Source organism: Meles meles, chromosome 18, assembly GCF_922984935.1.
Source record: "Meles meles chromosome 18, mMelMel3.1 paternal haplotype, whole genome shotgun sequence".
Taxonomy (NCBI): domain Eukaryota; kingdom Metazoa; phylum Chordata; class Mammalia; order Carnivora; family Mustelidae; genus Meles; species Meles meles.
Window position 1 is genome coordinate 21,070,289 of NC_060083.1, and position 23,831 is coordinate 21,094,119.

At 43.1% G+C, this 23,831-nt stretch overlaps 1 pseudogene; it reads left to right on the forward strand.

Moving 5' to 3' along the window:
- The first annotated feature begins 681 nt into the window (after positions 1-681).
- Positions 682-23,155, forward strand: LOC123930020 (annotated as a pseudogene).
- Positions 23,156-23,831: the final 676 nt, after the last annotated feature.

A 23,831-nucleotide genomic window follows, 5' to 3' on the forward strand; every position in this document is an offset into this window, starting at 1 on the left:
TCCAAACAGGTTGAATTCTCAGCCACAGCAAGTCTTCCATGTCTAGGTCAGTGCCATGGTTAGAAAGAAGAGGGATCGTGACACTTTGGGGCATCTGGGTTGATAGACTTGGAAGCCTTAAAACCCTATATCGCCCTGAACACTCTGGGTTCATAGAAGTGCCCCACTCTCCCTGCTTGAAAATGTAAAAGTATCTACCTTACAAGGCAACCGACATCCTCCCGAGGATCCTCCTGGCCCTCTCCTCCTGTCTGCCAGACAAGTAACTGAAATCAAGTCACAGAATAACTCCACTGTGCAGATGCTGGACTGGCCAAAGAAGGAGAGGCACTATCATGAAGGAGTTAAAAGAGTTTGCTAACTGTACATACCTTCAGAAGCCAGGAGCCTATGTATGGGATTGAGTCGCCAGGTACTAAACTGGGGAGGGAGGATGGAGGAGATGAACATAATGCTAGACAAAGCAGAGTTTATTGGTATGAACATGTCCCTGTACTATGGTATTTATAATCCTAGCAAGCTCCCACGAAGTAATGCTAACAGGTCACTAGGAGTTTGCCAGGAAGCTTAGAGAAAGCAATGGCCCACACTAGGTAAAACAGAAAGGCCAGAGCCATCATAGCTGGGAATAGAAGAAGGTAGCAAAAGACTCAGAAGTAGGCATGCTAGAGTGGACGTACCATGTACATCCCCCCAGCTGACTACATTGTGTCCTTTAGCACAAGCAATAAGGAGTATGCTAGTGGAAGAGACATCAGCATCACTGAGAAGCTCAGTGGTGGCTCCCCTTCGCACCAGGGCTAATGGCAGGTGATTCTGTTACAGAGCTAGGCTCCGCGACAGCAGTAGGGTTGATGGGATCTTGAAGAAATAGAGCCCAGGTGGCAACACTTAACCAACAGAAGCAAGGTTAAGCAGCATTGTCATGAATGGTCCAATTAGAGTGGCATCTTAGGGGATATAACCCCTGGCAGAGAGCTATGGGGATAATCAATAGAACACCATGTCCTGAGAAGCAGCAGACATGGGAGGCCGGCAGGGTTCAATGTGTACACCTTTTAAAACTCAAGGATGGATGAAGAGGAGACTGAGGGAACCTGCCCCAGTGAAAAGCCACAGTCCCTTGCCTGGTTTCTGGACCTTAGCCAGTTTTCAGACCCAGAACCTGATGACTAAAGAAGACTGTGTTCCCAGCAAGAGTATAGGAAAATGAGTCCTCTGGTCCTCCCAGAATGTATAATTAGAAAAGACATACTTGGTAGTTGGCAAAAGTCTCACATTTGTCCCTTAGCCTGTGGGATAAGCGCAGGCATAATGGAGAAGGCCAAGTAAAAGCTTCTGAAGTTGCCCACCCCCCAGCGTAGCCAAGACTAAATTTTTCCAAAATTTATAACTCTAGGAGAATGCAGAGATAAGAGTGCCATGCCCAGAGTGCCACAGTGGCAAGACTTTGCAAGAGCCTAACAGCGTGGACCCCTACTTGCCAAGGCTGATCTAGCCACTGATGCCACCAAGTGCCCAACCTGCCAGCCACAGACACCAAATAAGACCCTACTAGGACACCATCCCTCAGGAAACCAACCAGGCTGTTGATGCCAAAATGACTTCTTCTACCCTAGAAGGAACAGTAATTTGTCTGGACTGGAATAGAAACATTCTGGGTATGGATTTGCTCTTCCTTCCCACAAAATTTGGTGGCAGTTTTCAGCCAGCACCTCTAAGGACCCACAGAATGTTTGATCCACTGACACAGGATCCTATGGAACATAGCACTGGACCAAAGAAACATCCTTAAAAAAAGTGAAACAGGTGTGCAGTGGGCCCATGGCCATGAAATCCATTGGTCCTAGAATATACCATAGAAAATAGCCAGAATTGCTGGCCCAGTGGGGTGATGGAATGGCCATTTGAAGGTACCACTGAGGCCCAGCTGAGAGAGGATGGAGCACCTCCAGGACAAAGAATGCACCCTAATCAGTGACAATTATTTGGTACTGTGGCCCCAAAAGGTAGAATTCATGGACCTGGGAGCTGAAAGGTAGAAGGGGTGGCCCTGGTTAACATTATCCCCAGTGACCCGCCAGGGGAATTTGTGTTTCCCATCTCCACAACTGTGGGCTATGCAGGTCTAGAGGTCCTGGTTGCCAGAGGGGGAACACTACCAAGAGGGGACACAGCAATAATTGCACTAAACTTTACACTATGGTTGCCTCCCAGTCACTTTGAGCTGCTCATATTAAGACACCAGCAGGCAAGGAAAGGGGTCACCATCTAATCAGGGATAATCGACTCTGATCGTCAGGAAGAGGTAGAGCTATTACACAGTGGGAAGCAGAGAGGAGTGTGTTTGGGGTCCCCTGAGACATCTCTTCATTCTCCTCCTGTTCAATTAGGATGGTAAATAGTCAAGTGCAGAGCTACATCTGAAAAGAGCATGGTGATGAGGGGCTCAGACCCTCTAAGGGATATGGGTTCAGGTCACCCTACCACAAAAGCCACTGAGAGTAGCAGAGATGCTAGCTTAGGGTCAGGGGAATCTACAAAGGGTAGAGAAGGAAGATGATTAATGGAGGGCTATAACCCTACTAATCTTACTGGTGTACATTTCCCCAGGTTAAGAGACAACCAGAATCTTGTAAGAACTGTTCCCGGAAGGGACCCACCTTACCCAAGGTCATACCTGCTCCCCGAGAGAGCCCACTTCCAGTCTAGGAAACCACCCCCTTTCTGTAGGTCCTTAAAGACTTGGCCTTTTTATCTCAAGATGGGAGTACTATGAAGGCCTTCTCAGCTCTGAAGCTCTTTGTTTGATTGGCTGACGCCTTCTGTTGAAACTATGTCTTAGTTTGCCTTCTCCTTCCAGCCAAACTTGAGGTCTCATTCCCTGCCCAGGTGTTAATACTGAAGGCACTTCACAATGAACTTCATGGGCACAACTCTCCATCTCAGAGTCAGTTTTCACCTTGGACATCTGGGGTCAAATAATAGCACCACCTCTTATTAGCTAGTGACTTTAGCAAGTTAATTCCCTGCTGTAAGCCTCACTTTCCACATCTATCAAGTGGAACGATAATAGAAATATCTGGCCATCCTAAGGGTTAAACAAAATCATGCTTGCAAGGGGCTTGGAGAAGCACCCGGCATCCAGTACATGTTTTCCAGCTGGGGAGAGGAACAGCCAAAGAGCTGGAACAGAAAAGGTTCGTGTTCCTGAAAGAAAAGAACAGCAACGGAAAGAGAGGGGAGTTTGCATGTGTTAGAGAAGGTTCAGGGAGCACTTTGGTGGACAGAGATAAACCACACACCCCCTTTCTCCCCTAAATTTGTTCTGAGGGAACAATGTGACCAAGTTTTAAAAAAAAATCAACAAGGGATACCTGGATGGCTCAGTCGGGTAAGTGTCTGCCTTTGGTTCAGGTCATAATTCTGAAATCAAGTCCTGACCTAGGGCTCCCTGCTCAGCGGGGAGTCTGCTTCTCCCCTGCTTGTGCATTCTCTCCCAAATAAATGAAATATTAAAAAATAAATAAATAAAAATCAATGAAATACCATATCTTCCCAGGCTCTTTCTTCTGAAGTTGTCCAGTTGATGCAATTCTGCCAATGAGATATAAGGAAAACTACAGGATGGAGTTTAAAAACAAAAACAAAACTGTTGTTTTCCTGATTGAAAAGAGAGGGACTCAGTTGGCATGCATAAAGCTTTTGTTTTTAATGCTTCTATCTCCCCACTGAGAACAGAGATTCAAGATGAAGCAGACATTTTGCAAAAGATAAAAGCTAAAGGCGGGGGGGGGGGGGGGGGGGGCGGGGGGGGCCACTGCCACTGGTGAGAGCTGGGATCCCTGCCTGAACTGCCTGGAGTTCTGGCTCCATTAGATAAAGGAAGGCGCCATCTTCTTACGCATGCGCATACAGGTTTCTGTTCCGTGCTCCTGAATGCAACCGTCATTAAGAGCCATGGACAGGGGGCGCCTGGATGGCTCAGTGGGTTAAGCCTCTGCCTTTGGCAGGGGTCACGATCTCAGGATCCTGGAATGAGCCCGCATTGGGCTCTGCTGCTCAGCGGGGAGCCTGCTTCCCCCTCTCTCTCTGCCTGCCTCTCTGCCTCCTTGTGATCCCTCTGTCAAATAAGCAAAATAAATAAAGTCTTAAAAAAAAAAAAGAAGAGTTTTAAAAAAAGAGTGGATAGTAAGAAATGGAAGGAGGGCGGGGCCTTAGCAGCTGCGGTTGGAGACGTAGAGGACACGTGACTTTCTGAAGTGTGATTGTGAGTTGTAAATGGCATAATGTCCATAGGAATTGTCTTCATTTTTAATTGCTAGGTTCTTTCTGTGAATGCAGTATCACCCCCAAACTGGGCCACATGAGGCCTAGGACTGATCTGGGTTAATCATTAAGTACCGCTGTCACTGGGGCGCCTGGGTGTCTCAGTCGGGTAAAGCTATGGTTCCACTCAGGTCATGATCCTGGGGTCCTGGGATGGAGCCTCAAATGGGGGGTTTCCTGTTCAGCAGGGACTCTGCTTCTCCCTCTCCCTCTCCCCCTGCTTGTGCTTGCTCTCCCTCTCTCTCTCTCTCAAGTAAATAAATAAAATCTTTAAAAAATAAGTCATTCAAGTAGTAGTATCTTTAGAACTGTTATAATCAAGATACTGAAATAGGAACCCATGTACTAGGCGTGGGGAGAATGAGAGATGGAAATGGATTCTATCATGCCTTCACTCTTTGTGACCCTGAAATAGTTTGTCTATCCTTTAAAGCCCACTTTTAGCCAGACAGAAGAAGACAAATACTGCATGGTATCACTTATATGTGGAAACAAAACAAAACAAAACAGGTGTGCCTGAGTGGCTCAGTGGTCAAGCGTCTGTCTTCGGCTAAGGTCATGATCCCAGGGTCCTAGGATTGAGCCCCGCGTCAGGCTTCCCTCTGGTTGAGGGGGCCAGCTTCTCCCTTTCCCACTCCCGCTGCTTGTGTTCCCTCTCTTGCTGTCTCTCTGTCAAATAAGTAAAATCTTTAAAAAAAAAAACAACAAACCCCAAAACAAAAAACTCAGACTCATAGAAATAGAGAATAGATGGTGCTTGCAGGGTTGGATGGGAGTGTGGGAAGATGTTGGTCAAAGGTTACAAACTCAGTTTTAGGATGAATGAGTTCTGGGGATCTAATGTACAGCCTGGTGACTATATTTAATAATACTGTATTTATACTTGAAATTTGCCAAAAGAGATCTTAAACATTCTCACCAAAAAAAAAAAATCTTGAGGTGATGGATGTGTTAATCAACTTGATTACAGTAATCATATATATATATATATATCTCAAATCCTCACATTGTATATTAAAATATATTTCAGTTTCATTTGTCAATGAATTTATAATTTGTCAGTTAGACCTGAATAAAGTGGGGGTGGAGGAAGCCTGTCATATCCTCGCATGGCTGATTTTGCCCTGGCCACACCAGTCCTTGTGCCTCTGACCTTTAAAGCATTCATGGTGGGACACCTGGCTGGCTCAGTCAGAAGAACATGTGACTCTTGACCTCGGGGTCATGAGTTCGAGCCCTACATTGGGTGCAGAGATTACAAAAATAAATAAATAAACTTAAAAAAAAAAAAGCACTCATGGTTATCTTGTCTCCATCTCAGGTGTGCTAACTTCTAGCAATACCAAGCCACTGGGGAACTGTAATAAATTTGTTTGCATAATTAATCAAAGGGGAGCAGCTGGAAACAATTAATTACTATCTAATTGTTATCAACTGCTAATTGTTATCAACTGCCTAGGTAATAAATGCTACTTATTATGAGGCCTCATCTTACATGAGTGTTCCGGTTTAGTCATTAAAAGGTGAATTATAAGCAGCTGAGAAAGAAATGTTTTTCCTTCAGTGTTTGGTGATATAGGTAGCCTCCCAAGCTTTGGTTTCAGAGAATTCTGCTTCTATTATTCATTTCTTCATTCATTCATGAATGTCTCTTGCAGCTAAGTGTTATACAGGGCTTGTAAGAGAAGAGTCAATCTTTGCACTGAAGAAATGTAGTTATGAAAGGTAAAACAGGTCTCTAAATAATCCTAAATAATCCTAGGTGACAAAACCATGAAAGCTTCTTTTCAAGAGTGTTTGCAAGATGTCAGGCACTATGCTATGCACTTACATGCGGTATCATTTTTAAAGTTCATACAAGGGGCACCTGGATGGCTCAGTCAGTTAAGCATCTGACTTTGGCTCGGGTCGTGATCCCAGGGTCCTGAGATCAAGCCCCACGTCAGACTCCCTGTTCTGCAGAGAACCTGCTTCTCCCTCCCCCACCTCCCCTGCTTGTGTTCCCTCTCTTGCTGTCTCTCCTTCTGTCAAATAAATAAATAAAATCTTAAAAAAAATTTATATAAACATATGAGTTATATATTACTAGCCCCATATTACATGTAACAGAGGCTCAAAGGATTTAATAATATGTTCAGGTCCCCTAGCTAGTACGTGACGAGGCTGATAGTCAAATTCAGTTCTGTCTGCAGTCCACCCCACCCTTTTTTTTTTTTTAAAGATTTTATTTACTTATTTGACAGACAGAGATCACAAGTAGGCAGAGAGGCAGGCAGAGAGAGAGAGGAGAAGCAGGCTCCCCACTGAGCAGAGAGCCGGATTCGGGGCTCGATTCCAGGACCCTGGAACCACGACCTGAGCCGAAGGCAGAGGCTCAACCCGCTGAGCCACCCAGGTGCCCCCACCCCACCCTTTTAACCAGCATCCAGTATTGTCCAAAGAAGGTTTCCTGGAACACTCATCTCTCTAAATGTTTCCTGGCCAGATGGGTTTGAGAAATGCTGTGCACGGTGGCTCCTCATTGGCAATTCACTGTGTGACTCTGAATTATAATGTCATAGTTTAGACCAGGGGTACCCAAAGCTTTTTTGGAGAAACATTCCTTTCAATAAAAAAAATTTAAGCACCCATGCCCAGGACAGGTTTATTTATTTACTTAAAAATTCTAGGCATATTCTAAGGTATTCTTAACTTTCTTTTATAATATATTACTTTTTGTTCTTGCTAAAATGTCTAATACTCGCAATATTATTAATAGTATTTATTATAAAAATATAAAATATTGTTTGTAATAATATTTTTACTAAGTGCATTGTGAATGGACTTGTTTTATTATTTTCTAGCATCTTAATTTATTGATCTTCTTAAAATTCTCGTTCTAAAGTTGAGTTTTTTAATAGCTATCAAAACTGAAAAGTTCTCTCTAAAACATATACATATATATATAAATGGACGAAATTGTCATTGGCTGTGCTTACTAGGTAATGATATTAGTTTTTCAGCCCTTTCAATAATTCTGCAAGGCCACTGCTGCTCTTATAATGCAGTAAGTGTATATCTAATTTCCCTGAGGTCAATCAGGTGTTTCTTTCAAAATAGCATTTGGCTTCAAAGTCCACTGAAACATTTTCTTGTAACTTTAGTGGGCTCAAAGTTGTTATTTCTAAGTTTTTAAGTGTGCAACAATGAGAGTATTTAAACAGGTGAGTCCTTATGTTTTTAGCAACAAACCACATAACCACGAAATATTTAGAGATTTTTTTCCCCCTCAAAATGCCCTTTCCCTAGCAAGTTTCTTTACAAAAGGAGTTCGTCACTCCCTCTGCCATTGTCAAATAACACCTTTATCCTGTTTGTATGTGTGTATGTGTGCATTTGTTATTTTTTTAAGATTTTATTTATTTATTTGACAGACAGAGATCACAAGTAGGCAGAGAGGCAGGCAGAGAGAGATGGAGAAGCAGGCTCCCTGCTGAGCAGAGAGCCCGATGCGGGACTCGATCCCAGGACCCTGGGAGCAGGGAGCCTGCTTCCTCCTCTCTCTCTGACCGCCTCTCTGCTTACTTGTGATCTCTGTCTGTCAAATAAATAAATAAAATCTTTTTAAAAAGTAAATAAATAAAAATAAAAATAAAATCTTAAAATACAAAAAAAGGATTCCATCAAAAAAAGTGAAAAGACAACTTACAAAATGGGAGAACATATCTGAAAATCATGTATCTGATAAGGAATTTGTATCTAGAATATACAAAGAATTCTTACAACTCAACAACAACAAAAGAAATAACCCAATTTAAAAATGGGCAAAGACACATGACTGGTTCAGTGGGAAAACCATGCAACTCTTGATCTTGAGGTTGTGAGTTCAAGCCCCACCTTGGGTGTAGAGATTACATATTTATAAAATAAGCAATTTTTTTAAAAAATGGGCAAAGAATCTGAATAGACATTTCTCAAAGAAGATACACAAATGTCGAATAGGCACTAGAAAAACTGCTCACCAACTTTCAAGCCATCAAAAGAATGCAAATCAAAACCACAATGAAGTATTACTTCATACCTCTTAGGATAGGTGTAACACAAAAGACAGTTTTGTACAATACAAGAAAAATGTTGGCAAGGATGTGGAGAAGTTGAAACCCATCTACACTGCTGGTGGGAGTATAAAATAGTGTGGCCACTGTGGAAAATGTTTTGGCAGTTTTTCAAAAGATTAAACATAGAGCTATCACATGACCCAGCAATTCCACATCTCGGCATATACCCAAGAGAAACTGAAGAAACACGTGCACACAAGATTGACACATGAACACTTATGGCAACGTTATTCATAACAGACAAAAATAAGCAATTCAAAGATCCATAAACTGATGAATGGATAAACAAAATGTGGTATAGCCATGCAACAAAATATTATTTTGATTTCAGCCATCAAAAGGAATAAAGTTCTGATACCTGGTACAACATGGTTGAGCCTTGGAAACATGATGTTAAGCAAAAGAAGTCCATCACAAAATAACTCATATTGTAATCCTGCTTATATCAAATGTCAGTAAGTGGCAAATCCATAGAGATGTGAAGTAAATTAGTGGTTGCTTAAGGTGTGGGGGGGTGATGGGAAGAATTGAGAAATGACTGCTAATGGGTGTGGGGTTTCATTTTGAGGTAATAAAAGTGTTCTAAAATGTATTATGATGGGGGGCGCCTGGGTGGCTCAATGGGTTAAAGCCTCTGCCTTCAGTTCAGGTCATGATCCCAGGGTCCTGGGATCGAGCCCCATATCAGGCTTTCTTCCCAGGCAGGGAGCCTGCTTCCTCCTCTCTCTCTGCCTGCCTCTCTGCCTACTTGTGATCTCTGTCTGTCAAATAAACAAATAAAATGTTTAAAAAAATGTATTATGATGGATGCACAACCCTGAATATACTCAAAACCATTGAATTATATACTTCATATGGGTGAATTATATCATACATGAATTATGTTTCAATAAAGTTGTTATTTTTTATGATACATAGAGCACCCTAAAAATTCTGCCAAAAAACTACTAGAACTGATAAATGAATTCAGTAAAGTCACCAGATACAAATTAATATTTATAAATCTATTGTATTTCTATACACTAATATTGAAGTAGTAGAAACAGAAAACAATCCCATTTACAATTGCAACAGAAAGAATAAAATACCTAGGAATAAACTTCACCAAGGAACTAAAAGGCCTGTACCCCAACACCTATAAAACACTAATGAAAGAAATTGAAGATGACACAAATGGAAAGATATTCCATACTCATGGAGTGGAAGAACCAATATTGTTAAAATGGCCATACTACCTGAAGTGATCCACAGATTTAATGTGGTCTCCGTCAAAATGCCAACGTTTTTCACAGAAGTGGAACAAGTAATCCTAAAAACAAAAGAGCCTGAATAACCGAAGCAAATCTTGAAAATGAAGAACAAAGCTGGAGGTATCATAATCCCAAATTTCAAGATACACTACAAAGCTGTAGTTATCAAAACAGTACGGTACTGACACAAAAGCAGACTCATAGATCAATAGAATGAAATAAAGAGTCTAGAAATAAACCCATGCTTATATTGTCAATTAATCTATGACAAAGGAGGCAAGAATATACAATGGGGAAAAGACAGTTTATTCAATAAACGGTTTTGGGAAAACTGGACTACTTTCTTATATGCAAAAATAAACCCCAAATGGATTAAAAACCTAAATGTGAGACCTGAAGCCATGAAACTTCTACAAGAAATCATAGGCTATAATTTCCCTGACATCAGCCACAGAAATATTTTTCTAGATATGTCTCTTCAGGCAAGGAAAACAAAAGCAAAATTAGATTATTGGGGCTACACCAATAAAAAGCTTCTGCACAGTGAAGGAAGGAAGGAAACCACTAACAAAACAAAAAAGCAACCTACTGAATGGGAGAAAATATTTGCAAATGATACATCCTATAAGGGGTTAGTATCTAAAATATATAATGAACTTAAATAACACCAAAAAAAATCCAATTAAGAAATGGGCAGAGAGGGGTGCCTGGGTGGCTCAGTGGGTTAAAGCCTCTGCCTTCCGCTCAGGTCATGATCCCAGGGTCCTGGGATCGAGCCCCACATCGGGCTCTCTGCTTGGCAGGGAGCCTGCTTCCTCCTCTCTCTCCCTCTGCCTGCCTCTCTCCCTACTTGTGATCTCTATCTGTCAAATAAATAAATAAAATCTTAAAAAAAAAAAAGAAAGAAATGGGCAGAGGGATTGAATAGGCATTTTCCCAAAAAAAGACATACAGATGGCCAACAGGCATATGAAAATACACTCAACATCACTCATCATCAGGGAAATGCAGATTAAAATGACAATGAGATATTACCTTACCTGTCAGAATGGCTAAAATAAAAAAGACAAGAAATAACAAGTGTTGGCATGGATGTGGAGAAAAGAAACCCTGTGCACTATTGGTGGGAATGCAAACTAGTCCAGCCACTCTGGAATACAGTATGGAGGTCCCTCAAAAAAATTGAAAATAGAATTACCATATGATTCAGTAATCCCACTCCCAGAAATTTACCCAAAGAATATAAAAACAGTGATTCAAAAAGATATATGCACCGCTGGGTTTATTGCAGCATTATTTACAATATCCAAACTATGGAAGCAACCCAAATGTCCACTGATAGATGAATGGATAAAGAAGATGTGGTACGTGTATACAATGGAATATTATTCAGCCATAAAAGAGAATGAAATCTTGCCATCCAACATGGATAGGGCTGGAGGGTGTAATGCTAAGTGAGATAAGTCAGGGAAAGACAAACACCATATGATTTCATTCACATGTGGAATTTAAGAAACAAATGAACAGACAAAGAAAAAAAGAAACAAACAAAAATCCAGACTCTTAAATGCAGAGAACAAAGTGGTGGTTACCAGTGGGGGAGGTGTGTGGAGGGCGGTTGAAATAGATAAAGGGGATTAAGAGTACACTTATCTTGGGGCACCTGGGCGGCTCAGTCGTTGAGCGTCTGCCTTCGGCTTGGGTCATAATCCAGGAGTCCCAGGATCAAGTCCCACATCGGGCTCCCTGCTTCTCCCTCTCCTGCTCCCACTTCTTGCGTTCCCTCTCTCACTGTGTCTTTCTCTGTCAAATACATAAATAATAAAATCTTAAAAAAAAAAGCACACTTATCTTGATGGGCCCTGAGAAATGTATAGAATTGTTGAATTGCTGTATTGTATACCTGAAACTAATATAATAATATGTAAATTATACTTTTTTTTTAAAACCATTGTGTGTATTTTTTTTTTCTAAGCAACTCTCCATCGTTCTGATAGGCAAAATGAGAGAGGGACAGAACTTATTGTACATTATCATGGGATTTAAGGACTTCCAGGGAAAAGGAAAGTGCTTTGATAATGAAGTTTCTCCTTAATTATTAGGATTACTTTGGGGATGTTCCTACAGCTCCTGTAACAAGTTCCAGAATTCCTGCCACAGCCGTGTCTGATGCAGCTCATATTGAAGGGAACAGCGAAAAGGTATTCTGCCTCGATGACCCACACCCATCCTTAGCAGCAGGCTCTGGTGAAACCGAGCTACACCCCCACCCCCCAACTCTTGTCTTCTCCTCTGCCAGGTCTGTAGGATGTAGTTGTCCTTGTATGGTTGATAGTTCTGTGGATTTCTCCAGTGGGACTGAGGAATTGTCTGGAGAGAGAAGGGGATGGAGGAGAACCTTCCCAGTGGTTTCCAGTGAAGTAAAGAAGTTCCCCAAGAGTTTTATAGAAGATGCTTGAAAGAGTGGGATACTCAGGGCCAGAGTTCAGGAAAACACTCTACCGCACCCTTTGAAATCCTAACTCTGTACTACTTTGTGTCATGATTCTGGGAGAATCAAATTCCCCCAGAACTTTACCCTTTTCTCTAAGAAAGGCACCTGGGGCGCCTGGGTGGTTCAGTCAGTTGTGTCCAACTCTTGATTTGGGCTTGGGTCATGATCCCAGGGTTCTGAGATGGAGCCCTGCCTCAGGCTCTGTGCTGGCTGTGGAGCCTGCTTAAGATTCTCTCTCTCCAGGTGCCTGGGTGACTCAGTGGGTTAAGCCTCTGCCTTAGGCTCAGATCATGATCCTAGGGTCCTGGGATCAAGTCCCGCATCAGGCTCTCTGCTTGGTGGGGAGCCTGCTTCTTCCTCTCTCTCTGCCTGCTTCTCTGCCTATTTGTGATCTCTGTCTGTAAAATAAGTAAATAAAATCTTTTAAAAAAAAAAAAAAGATTCTCTCTCTCCCTCCCCTTCTGCCCCTCCCACCCTGGTGTGTGTGTGTGTGTGTGTGTGTGTGTGTGTGTGTGTGTGTGTGCGCGTGTGCACACATGCACACACATACTCTCTCTCTCTTTCAGGAAAAAAAAAAGAAATTTCTGTTCCTTTTCCAATTGTCCCAAAATGCCATGAAAGCAAACTTCCTTTCATTTTTTTATAAAGATTTTTATTTATTTATTTGACAGACAGAGATCACAAGTAGGCAGAGAGGCAGGCAGAGAGAGAGGAAGGGAAGCAGTCTCCCCACTGAGCAGAGAGCCTGATGTGGGGCTCGATCCCAGGACTCTGCCATCATGACCTGAGCCGAATCATGACCTTTAACCCACTGAGCCACCCAGGCACCCCGAAAGCAAACTTTCTATCTGTGCAGTCTGCAGTGATTGTGGCAAAAAAGAAAGAGACATGCCCCCTTCCCTGCTCCCCAGTGAGGCCTGTAAAGAAAGGACTAGACTCTTCTCCTATGAAGAGGACTAAATCAGGAATTGGATTCAGCAGACCATGAAGCAAACCGTGCTCCTCAGTGGAGCTCTTGGCCACAGTGGGAAACAAGGTTGTGACCATAAGAAGTGCAAATAAGAGGACAGCCTAAGATGCAGAACCCTAAGTTTTCCACTTATCCCTACAGGTTAAAAAAGGCTGACCTCTAGAAGGCAGGTGACTATTTGGGCCAGGAAATGCAAAATAAGGCTATAGAGCGGCCAAAAGGCCAAGTTGGCTGAAGTACAGGTCTAGTTTAGGAGAGTAGCAGAAACAGAGCCGTGCACAGGGCCATTCTCGTCAAAGCCCTAGAGGCCCTGCTGAGAAATTGGAACTTACTGCTCATAGCCCCAAAGTACAAAAGGTGGTTGTTACCCAAGTACAAAGCCACAGCTATGTCCTTCACCTTGCATCTCAAAAAAGAAGACACTTTTTAAAGATTTTTTTAAATTTATTTATTTGACAGATAGAGATCACAAGTAGGGAGAGAGGCAGGCAGAGAGAGAGAGAGGAGGAAGAAGGCTCCCTGCCAAGCAGAGAGCCCGATGCGGGGCTCGATCCCAGGACCCTGGGATCATGACCTGAGCGAAAGGCAGAGGCTTTAACCCACTGAGCCATCCCGGCGCCCCAAGAAGACACTTTTTAATCTGCTATGGAAGTCTAAGACAAAAGTTCATCTTGGGCTCCACCTGCACCATTCCCAATGTGTGAATCATTTTGTGCATGCTCAGATGTACGCATCTGGAGTCACCAACAGTTTACCTAAACAGAAACGAAGTGCACTAGCAGGATATTGGTGGGTCACAGAATAGGAGGGTAAACTGGGTGACCGGCCCCAGAAAACAGGAAAGAACCAATGGATGTGAGTCAGCAGGAAACCCAGCCAAAGACATGACACAGGAACATTACTCACGGCCACAGCCCCCAGCTTGTCCGCTCCACGGGCACTGTTGTGAGCACTCCCTAAAGGTTACATGTCTTGACATCATCACGCCCTCCATGGTCACCATTCCCAGGTGGAACATCCCATTGGCGGAGCCAGGAGTCAGGAAAGAAAAAGTCTGGCCTTTTTTAGCTTCTACAGGCTGGGGCTTGGGGAATTGGTGCCTATCAAGATCTTCCAAAAGTGGAATTCCCACTAAATAAAAATGAGATTTAGGTGTTGCATAGGAAAACAAACAAACAAACAAAAAAAACCCCAGATGTTCACAGTTTTGAAATATCTAGAAAGAGGACTAATATTTCTATGTGCTTCCCATCTTAATTCAGAGACATGGTAGATTTTTAAAGGATATTTCACTGAGACTATTCAATTTGTCATGTGGTACTTTGGGGGGCAGTATAGGAAAATGTGTTTAAGTACGTGTCTTAACTCAGACCAAGTTCAAGTTTTGGTTTGAAGGCCAAGTCTGCCATTTCCTAGCTGTGTGGCCATGGGCAAGCAAATTAGCCCCTCTGGGCCTATGCTCATCTGTAAAATGGGGTCATTATAGTATGTGCCTCACAGCTTTGGACTTCTAATTTTTTTTTAAGATTTTATTTATTTATTTGACAGAGAGAGATCACAAGTAGGCAGAGAGGCGGGCGGGGGTGGGGGGGAGGTGGGGAGGATTGCAGGCTCCTCGTTGAGCAGAGAGCCTGATGCAGGGCTCGATCCCAGGACCCTGAGATCATGACCTGAGCCGAAGGCAGAGGCTTTAACTCACTGAGCCACCCAGGCGCCCCTGGACTTTGAGACTAAGTGAGATAATGCTTATGAAGATCTTACCAGTGCCTGGCGCTCAGGAAACACTCCTTAAGTATCAGGTATTATCACAGCGTGACTTATCTTAAGGTATGAGAAATTAATACGATCACTTTGGGCCATACATGCTGGGGGCTCTGACCTGACTTAAAGTCCTGGCAGCTAGAGTTATACAAGGCTAGATGATTATCCAAATTGTCCATTTTTATATACTTGTCCTTATGTATACTTGTGTTTCCCTTCTTTTTTGTTTAAAGCCATGAGCTTTGGTGCTAGAGATTTCTATTTGAATTCAGAACTGACTGCACATGAGTTACTTAAGTTTCTCTAAACTTGTTTTGTTTTGTTTTGTTTTATTGCAAAATGGGAATGATGATATCAACACATAGCAATGCTGTGAGAAGTAATTGAGTTAACTTATGGAAGGTGCATAGCACAGTGCCTGGTAAGTAAAAAGCATCTTCGTTATTATTTATTGGTCCTCGTGGGCTAGGAGAAAAGCAATACCTCCCAAGATGAGCTACTCCCCCCTCCCTGTAATCCTCACCACATGTAAGGTTTCTTTCTTTGATGCTTAAGTGTTCTGGCAGGGATTCTCTGGGTTTCTACCAAAATTTTTTTCAAGTTGCCTTTCCTCCAGTTTTATTGAGTCCTTGACATACAGCTCTGTGTAAGTTTAAGATGCTACACAATGACTTGACATATATATATGTATATACAATCATCTTGACAGTACTAAGTGACACGTTTGATAATTTATTTAACAAGTTAATGATACAAAGTTTCAGATGCCCTCTATACTTGGAGGGTGCCTGTGAGTGCGCCAGACAAGTAGAACAAGAAGGTTATGATAAACAATGAGACTGACTTTCCTAAGAAAGTCCTTAAGCACCCACATGACCAACTAGACCAAATCACTGCCCCGCAGGCTGGTCTAAGGATAAAAGCAGGTCAGCATTGCTCAGAGCATGACTCCACTCCACTCTCATGCAGGAGATGCTCCTCAGGAAAGCCTGCTAGGTTCAAATAAGCTTAGCAAACGTGACTATAGCTTCCTTTTAGGAAATTACAATGCATATCAGCTTATCGGAGGCTCTGGGAAGTGTTACAATAACCACCACCAAAAAGAAGAAAAAGAACCAGTGTAACAATATTGCTCTAATGACGGGGCATTCAGGAACAAAACCCTTCATCACAAAATACTAATAACACACTTTGCTAAATGCGGAGATAGCCATCCCATCCCGATGTAAAGGGCTTATCTTTGGTCCCTACAGAGCAAGCCTTCACTGCTTTACAGTAGAGTCCCAAGGTGGTAAGAGCAAGTTCGTGATCCTCATGTATTTCTAAGCAAAGCAACATTCCCATAGGTATGGTAACTGTATTTTAGAACTAAAAATTGGGACTCTTTAAAAGTGGTGGTAGCTTATTAAATTCAGGATATACGATTCTCCAGCACAGCGCTAGACACACAGGAGGAATTGAATCACTGAACTGAATTTCTTAGGAAAGTCAGACTCATTGCTTATCATACCCTTCTTGTTCTACTTGTCTGGTGCACTCGCAGGCACCCTCTAAGTCTAGAGGGCATCCGAAACTTTGTATCATTAACTTGTTAAATAAATAATCAAACACCCCATCATTAAACAAAGTGATTGTGATCAAAATTCTAAAATAGTGGAGCAGCCATGTGGCTCAGTCAGTTAAGCATCCGACTCTTAATTTCGGCTCAGGTGATGATCTCAAGGTTGTAAGATCGAGCCCCACCACAGACTCCCCGCTCAGTGGCGAGTCTGCTTGAGATTTTCTCTCTCCCTTTCCCTCTGCCCTGCCCCCATTCCGCTCCCACACTAGTGCTCTCCCTCTCTCAAAAATAAATAAATAAAAAGAAGATTCAAAGTCTCATAACATAACACAAAAATATTTTTTAAAAATTCTAAAAAAGTGAGCATTGAAATAAGTGATCAGAGTGAGAGGAGGAAGGTTATGAGTCATGTGGAGGGGAAAGGGTTAAAAAAGAGAAGGGTTAGTAGGAAGCAAGAAGTTCTTACCCCTCTCAATATCATCATCCCACTTACTGTGTGCGGCCGGGCACTGTGCTGAGTAGTTTAAAGGCTCCAGGGCAATGACCCTGTCAGTTAATTATTAATTATTATTTTCTCTATCTTATATGTCCAGAGAGTGAGACTTAGAGAGAGAAAGGGTCACAGTAGTGAGAACTAAGATTTGAACCCAAACTCTCTAATCATAAAGACTGTGCATTTAACTATTGGGCCAAAATGATTTTTTTTAAAAAAGATAATATTTTCTCACATAAATAATGTAGTAATTGGAAATCATGTTCTTGACTTAGGACTATGAAGCTAATACATTTTTTAAACAATTTTTTAAAGGATTTTATTTCTTTATTTGAGACAAAAAAATACAGAGAGAGAGAGCATGAGCAGGGGGAGAGGCAGAGGGAGAGGGAGAAGCAGACTTCCTGCTGAGCCAGGAGCCCAATGCGGGGCTTGATCCCACAATCATGACCTGAGCCAAAGGCAGACACTTAACCACTGAGCCACCCAGGCACCCTGAAGCGAATACACTTTGATGTGATCAGCAATGCATCAGATAAACAGATACAGCAACTCTAAACTTCTCTATCTTTTAAAATAGATGTAAAATGTAAGATTATGCTCTATAACAGTATACACTCAAGGGGCTTCAAAGCATTTAAAAATGTGCACACCACATAGTTGTAAATATAGTTCTATTCAAAATCTACTTATTATAAATTTGACCTTCTGTTAATATATAAGCTACAATGAATAGTTAACTAAAGGTAATTTTGTATTCTCCCTTAGACTTTATTTTTTTTTAAGATTTTATTTATTTATTTGGGGGCTGGGGAAGAGGGAGAGAGAGCATGCTTAGGGGGAGGGGCAGAGGGAGAGGCAGAACCCCCACTGAGCAGGGAGCCCAACTTGGGGCTGATCCCGGACCCCTGGGATCATGACCTGAGCCAATGGCAGATGCTTAACCGACTTAAGGGCCACTCAGGTTCCTTCTCCCTTAGATTTTAGAACAAATAGAATGGTTGAACAGGCCGGTTGTGTTTAAAAAGCTGCCCAAAGACATTCTATAATTTGCTTTCTTTTTTTCTCTCAGTGCCTTCTATTTTTCTGTTAAAAGCCTGATATGGATAACCAGTGAAAGCTGCTGAGGCTGGAGCTGGGGTAGGGGTTTGGGGAGACTAGGAGCCTGGACTGCTGGCCTAACCCTCCTTCCTGAGCCAGCCCCTGATACACCATGGGGGGCCCTGGCTCCTAGAATAAGGATACCCACCATGGTCCAACATGCCCCCTAATACCTCCTCTTTTTTTTTTTTTTTTTTTTTTTTTTTTTAAAGATTTTATTTATTTATTTGACAGAGAGAGAGATCACAAGTAGGCAGAGACGCAGGCAGAGAGAGAGAGGAGGAGGCAGGCTCCCTGCGGAGCAGAGAGCCCGATGCGGGGCTCGATCCCAGGACCCCGAGATCATGACCCGAGCCGAAGGCAGCGGCTTAATCCACTGAGCCACCCAGGCGCCCCGCTAATACCTCCTCTTATCTTAGAGTCTGAAGTTTGCCAGAGAGGAACGACTTGTTCAAGGTCTCCCCAGCTCAACAGTAACAGAGTAGGCACCCGATTCCAGCCATTGTTCCCTTTGGCGGCTTCCAGCATGCCCTCACTATGGGACAGCCTGAATGATTTTTAGTTTAGTTTTTTTTTTAATATTTAAATTGCCCTTTTTATTTTAGAACTAGCTTTATTTTTTTTAAGATTTTATTTATTTATTTGACAGAGAGAGAGATCACAAGTAGACAGAGAAGCAGGCAGAGAGAGAGGGGGAAGCAGCCTCCCTGCTGAGCAGAGAGCCCGATGCAGGACACGATCCCAGGACTCGGAGATCATGATCTGAGCTGAAGGCAGAGGCTTAACTCACTGAGCCACCCACGCGCCCCAACAATTTTTAGTTTTGCCAACCAGAGCACCATTATACTTATTCATTTAACAACTACCTGCTTAATACAGCAGGGGTTCCCTCCTCTGGTAATAACTCCTAGCCTTGTTAATAAGCAGGATCCAAGGATCTCACATTCAGTGTTCTATGTTTTTCTCGGTACATATTTAAACTCAAAAGTATGAAAACGAAATATAATTTGTTCCTCTACCATTCCAAGCCCATTTATGCACACCCTCCCGCTAGTGACTTCCACTGTACACTATAGAAAATACTGTTCTGTGCACAAAAGGGAAAATACCTTAACTTGAAGGACGCCAGTTCAGGGCTGTAACTGGGGATCCCCCAGATACCAGGAGGCCCGGGATTTGTGGGGCCCAATTCCCTGTGGGCCTCAGTTCAACCGGATGACACAAGTTTAGAGTGAGATTGAAGTATGACTACAGTGGAGTTGGTTTGAGTCTTAGTTTTTGAGGGTTTTGTTTTTTTTTTTTTTTTTTTTTGCATGTGTTTTAACTTAGGAACAAGTGGAACACACTGAACTCCGTGCTCTTTGGAAATGATCCCCCATTCTATAAGTCAGCGGGTACACACAGCACGCAATGTTTGGATTTATAAGTTTGAAGAAGTTTTCTGCGTATCTTTAATGTGTACACTTTCCACAGAGAGAGCCGCAGCTCAGCTTCTGTGATCACAGTCAGATGCTGTGGGGCTCCTGCTGCGGGGAAATAATTCACACCTTGGAATGTTAATTACACTTGCCGCTCAGCCTGGAGGCTCCAAAGGCAGCAGGATCTTTGGGCAACTACGTGTCCTATCCTGTCTGCCTGGATTAGAAATTGAGGAAGGGAAGAAAATCATTTAAGTTTTGCCTAGAGTTACGGTTAGTCTTGTTAAGCTCTGCCCCGCCTTCATATAAAGTAACCTATACAGACTGTACCTGATACAGGAATTTAATGCTTTTTCCATCCTCTTCGGAGGGACATTCTTTTAGCTGGCTTTTTCCATTCAGTGCATCTCCTATCATTGGCTGGTCACCTTACATCTGACACAAGGTAACCTAACCCAGAACAGGTCGGATGGATCCCCTCCCTTTGCATTTTACGTTCAGAATTTCAATTTCTTTTCCCAGTTACACCAGTATCAGCATCCCAGTGTTTGCAAAAAGTCTAGAAACTGGGGCGCCTGGGTGGCTCAGTGGATTAAGCCGCTGCCTTCGGCTCAGGTCATGATCTCAGGGTCCTGGGATCGAGCCCCGCGTCGGGCTCTCTGCTCCGTGGGGAGCCTGCTTCCTCCTCTCTCTCTGCCTGCCTATCTGCCTACTTGTGATCTCTCTGTCAAATAAATAAATAAAAAAATCTTAAAAAAAAATAATTAAAAAAAAAAGTCTAGAAACTGGGGAGAGGCAGATTAGCTTGTCAAGCGAGCTTTCACAGACTGACTAAAAAGAGAGTAATGAAGCCACTATCATCAACACACTAGCTAAAAACAGACTTTGATTTTAGACAGACGTGAGTTTGAATCCCGACTCGACTTACTATGAGACTTGGGTCCAGTTAATTAACTCTCTGGCGTCAGTGCCTTTACTTACCATGCAAGGATATAAATAGTACCTACTTCATAGTGTTGCTTTGAGGATTATGCATATCAAAGCACATAAAGTATTTAGCACGGTGCTAGATGCAGAAAGCACTTCAAAAAATTCTAGATATTACTCTCCTTGTGACCCTCATGATGACCACCATTCTTTCACACAAATTACCAGAAGTAGATATGGTCCCTGGATTCCACAGATGGACCCGCACAACCCCCACTCCAGTGCCTAGACTCTCTTGTAGCAAGAATTCTGCATGTGACCCAGCTCCTGGTGAACAGATGCCCATGTGCCCCAGCCGCGAAAGGGATTCAAATGGAGGGGTGGATCCATCTTTTTGCGAGTATGATGGTGAAGAAGCTTTGGTAGATATTCCAGGGTCCTGCCTCTAGCATCATAGGCATTGAGTGGAGAGTAGCAGCAATGGGTTTCCATGGGAGCCATAATGTTCCTGATCAGGAACCCAACTTCCTGCTGTTGGGTATCCTAACCTGTTTCCCTGCCACTACTGGAAAATCCTTTAAACTGCCTAAGACTCAGGGTCCCTGAGTGGCTCAGTCGGTTAAGTGTCTGCCTTCAGCTCAGGTCATGGTCCCGGGGTCCTGGGATCAAGTCCCACATCAGGCTCCCTGCTCTGCAGGAAGTCTGCTTCTCCCTCTTCCTGCTACTCCCCCTGCTTGTGCTCTCTCCCTGTCAAATAAATAAAATATTTTTAAAATAAAAAAGTAAAAAAAACAAATAAACTACCTAAGACTCTGCTCTAATCGTGTTCTATGAAAACTGGCCAATGTGGATTCTGTTATCTGCAACTGAGAACACAGTAATTACAAAAATGACCAATACAGTAATCATCAGAAGGATCCAAAACACCTCAGTCAAAAGCTTCTTTATTTTATTTTTTAAAAGATTTTATTTATTTATTTGAAAGAGAGTGAGTAAGGGAGAGCATGAGAGGGTAGCAGAGGGAGAAGCAGACTCCCTGTGGAGGTGGGAGCCCGAGGTGGACTCGATCCCGGGACTCTGGGATCATGACCTGAGCTGAAGGCAGTTGCTTAACTGACTGAGACACCCAGGTGTCCACAAAGCTTTCTTTATTAAGTATATTCAGAGCACTAAGGGAAAATGAACAGCATGTATAAAAACCTTGTCCATGCCTTCAAAATGCAATCATCCTAAAAGATGCCACATGAATGGAAACCTGTTTTGTTTTTTTGTCTGTTTTTGTGTGTGCATGTGTTTTTGTTTTTCCCTAAGGGTTTAATTTTCTTTTTGGTGGCAAGACTTTTTTTTTTTTTTAAGATTTTATTTATTTATTTGAGAGAGAGAGAGACTGAGAGAACACGGAGGGAGAGGGAGAAGCAGACTCCCCACCAAGCAGGGAGCCTGACGCAGAGCTCCATCCCAGCACCCCGGAGATCATGACCTGAGCCAAAGGCAGACGCTTAATCGACTGAGCCACCCAAGTGCCCCTGTGGCAAGACTTCTGTGAGGAACACATAGAAGGAGCTGATTAAATGAGAAGTTTCACAAAAGAGAATTCTCACTTGGGTCTTTATGAAGGATGACAGTTGAGACTGTCTGTCAGAGTGTTCCCTCTAAACTATAATGGGAGAGTTGAGGGGTGAGCTGGAAAGCCAGTGAGTGTGGATAAGCTCAGTGTTCTGTGTATGGTCATTAACATACTCGCTTCTAGGATGGCACCCAGAGGGGTGTGTTCAATTACAATGATGAAAATATCTTGAAAGAAGTAATTAAAAAGAGCATTGAGATCTAGCTCCAGACGGATTTTGAATTAAGGAGAAATGACTGGGTGCTGGCGAGGGCCTGGCTGACAATGGGCTTCAGTTGTACCTGGTTCGCCTCTGTCTTTGTTCTTGTTGGTTTTGCATCATAATGTCAAATTCTTTCTCCCTACACACACTGGTCTCATGGCATGTTCTCTGAGGGACCATGGCCCCGGTGCCACTTCTCTTGTCATTTTTCTTTAATTTCTTAATTTTCTCTATTTCCTCTTCTATACTCCTGGCAAAATGTAATGACCTCTTCTGAACAGATCAGGGAACTTGCTTCAATACTCAGCTAATAGGCGGAACCATCCAATGCTTAAGTTACTTACTTCCTGTCATCCTCAAGAATAGAGCACACAGACTGTGCTCAGTTGTCCCGAATCTGGGTTCATCCGACACCAGCTGCCTTCCCCAGGCCGCCTAAGTTTGACCCCAAGGAGATCAAAGTCATGTACCCGAAGTGCACCGGTGGGGAAGTCAGTGCCACTTCTGCCCTGGCCCCAGAGATCGGCTCCCTGGGGCTGTCTCCAGAAAAGACTGGTGATGATGTGGCCAAGGCGACCGGTGATTGGAAAGGTCTGAGGATGACCGTGAAACTGGCCATTCACAACAGACAGGCCCAGACTGAAGTAGGACCTTCTGCCTCTGTCCTGCTTATCAAAGCCCTCAAGGAACTGCCAAGAGACTGAAAGAAGCAGGAAAACATGAAGCACGGTGGAAACATCAGTTTTGATGAGACTGTCAGCAATGCCCGACAGATGCAGCACCAATCTTCAGCCAGAGAACTCTCTAGAAGCACTGATGAGCCCCTGAGGACTGCCCAGTCTGTGGGCTGCAATGTTGATACCATCACCCTCCCAACCCCACAGGTGACCTCAACAGTGGGGCCGTGGGATGCCCCACTAGTTAAGAACTATTAAGGAAGATATTTCAATATGGGATCATTTGACAAACAAACAAACAAAAAAAGACTTGAGGGGCGCCTGGGTGGCTCAGTGGGTTAAGCCTCTGCCTTCAGCTCGGGTGATGATCTCAGGGTCCTGGGATCGAGCCCCACATCGGGCTCTCTGCTCAGCAGGGAGCCTGCTTCCTCCTCTATCTCTGCCTGTCTCTCTGCCTACTTGTGATCTCTCTCTCTCTCTCTCTGTCAAATAAATAAATAAAATCTTAAAAAAAAAAAAAAAAAAGACTTGAGCATGCAAATGCTGGACCCCTGGCCTAGTCAGTCAAGTGGTCTCTAAGTTTTTTATTGCTGCTGTAACAAATTGCCACAAATCTAGTGACTTAAAACAGTGCTAATTTGTTATCTTTTTTTGTTTTTAAGATTTTATTTATTTCTTTGACAGAGTGAGAGATCACAAGTAGGCAGAGATGCAGGCAGAGAGAGAGGGGGAAGCAGGCTCCCTGCTGAGCAGAGAGCCCGATGTGGGGCTGGATCCCAGGACCCTGAGCTCATGACCTGAGCCGAAGGCAGAGGCTTAACCCACTGAGCCACCCAGGTGCCCCAGTTATCTTTTTTTTTTTTTAAGATTTTATTTATTTCTTTGACAGAGAGAAAACAAGAGAGCACAGGCAGCAGGAATGGG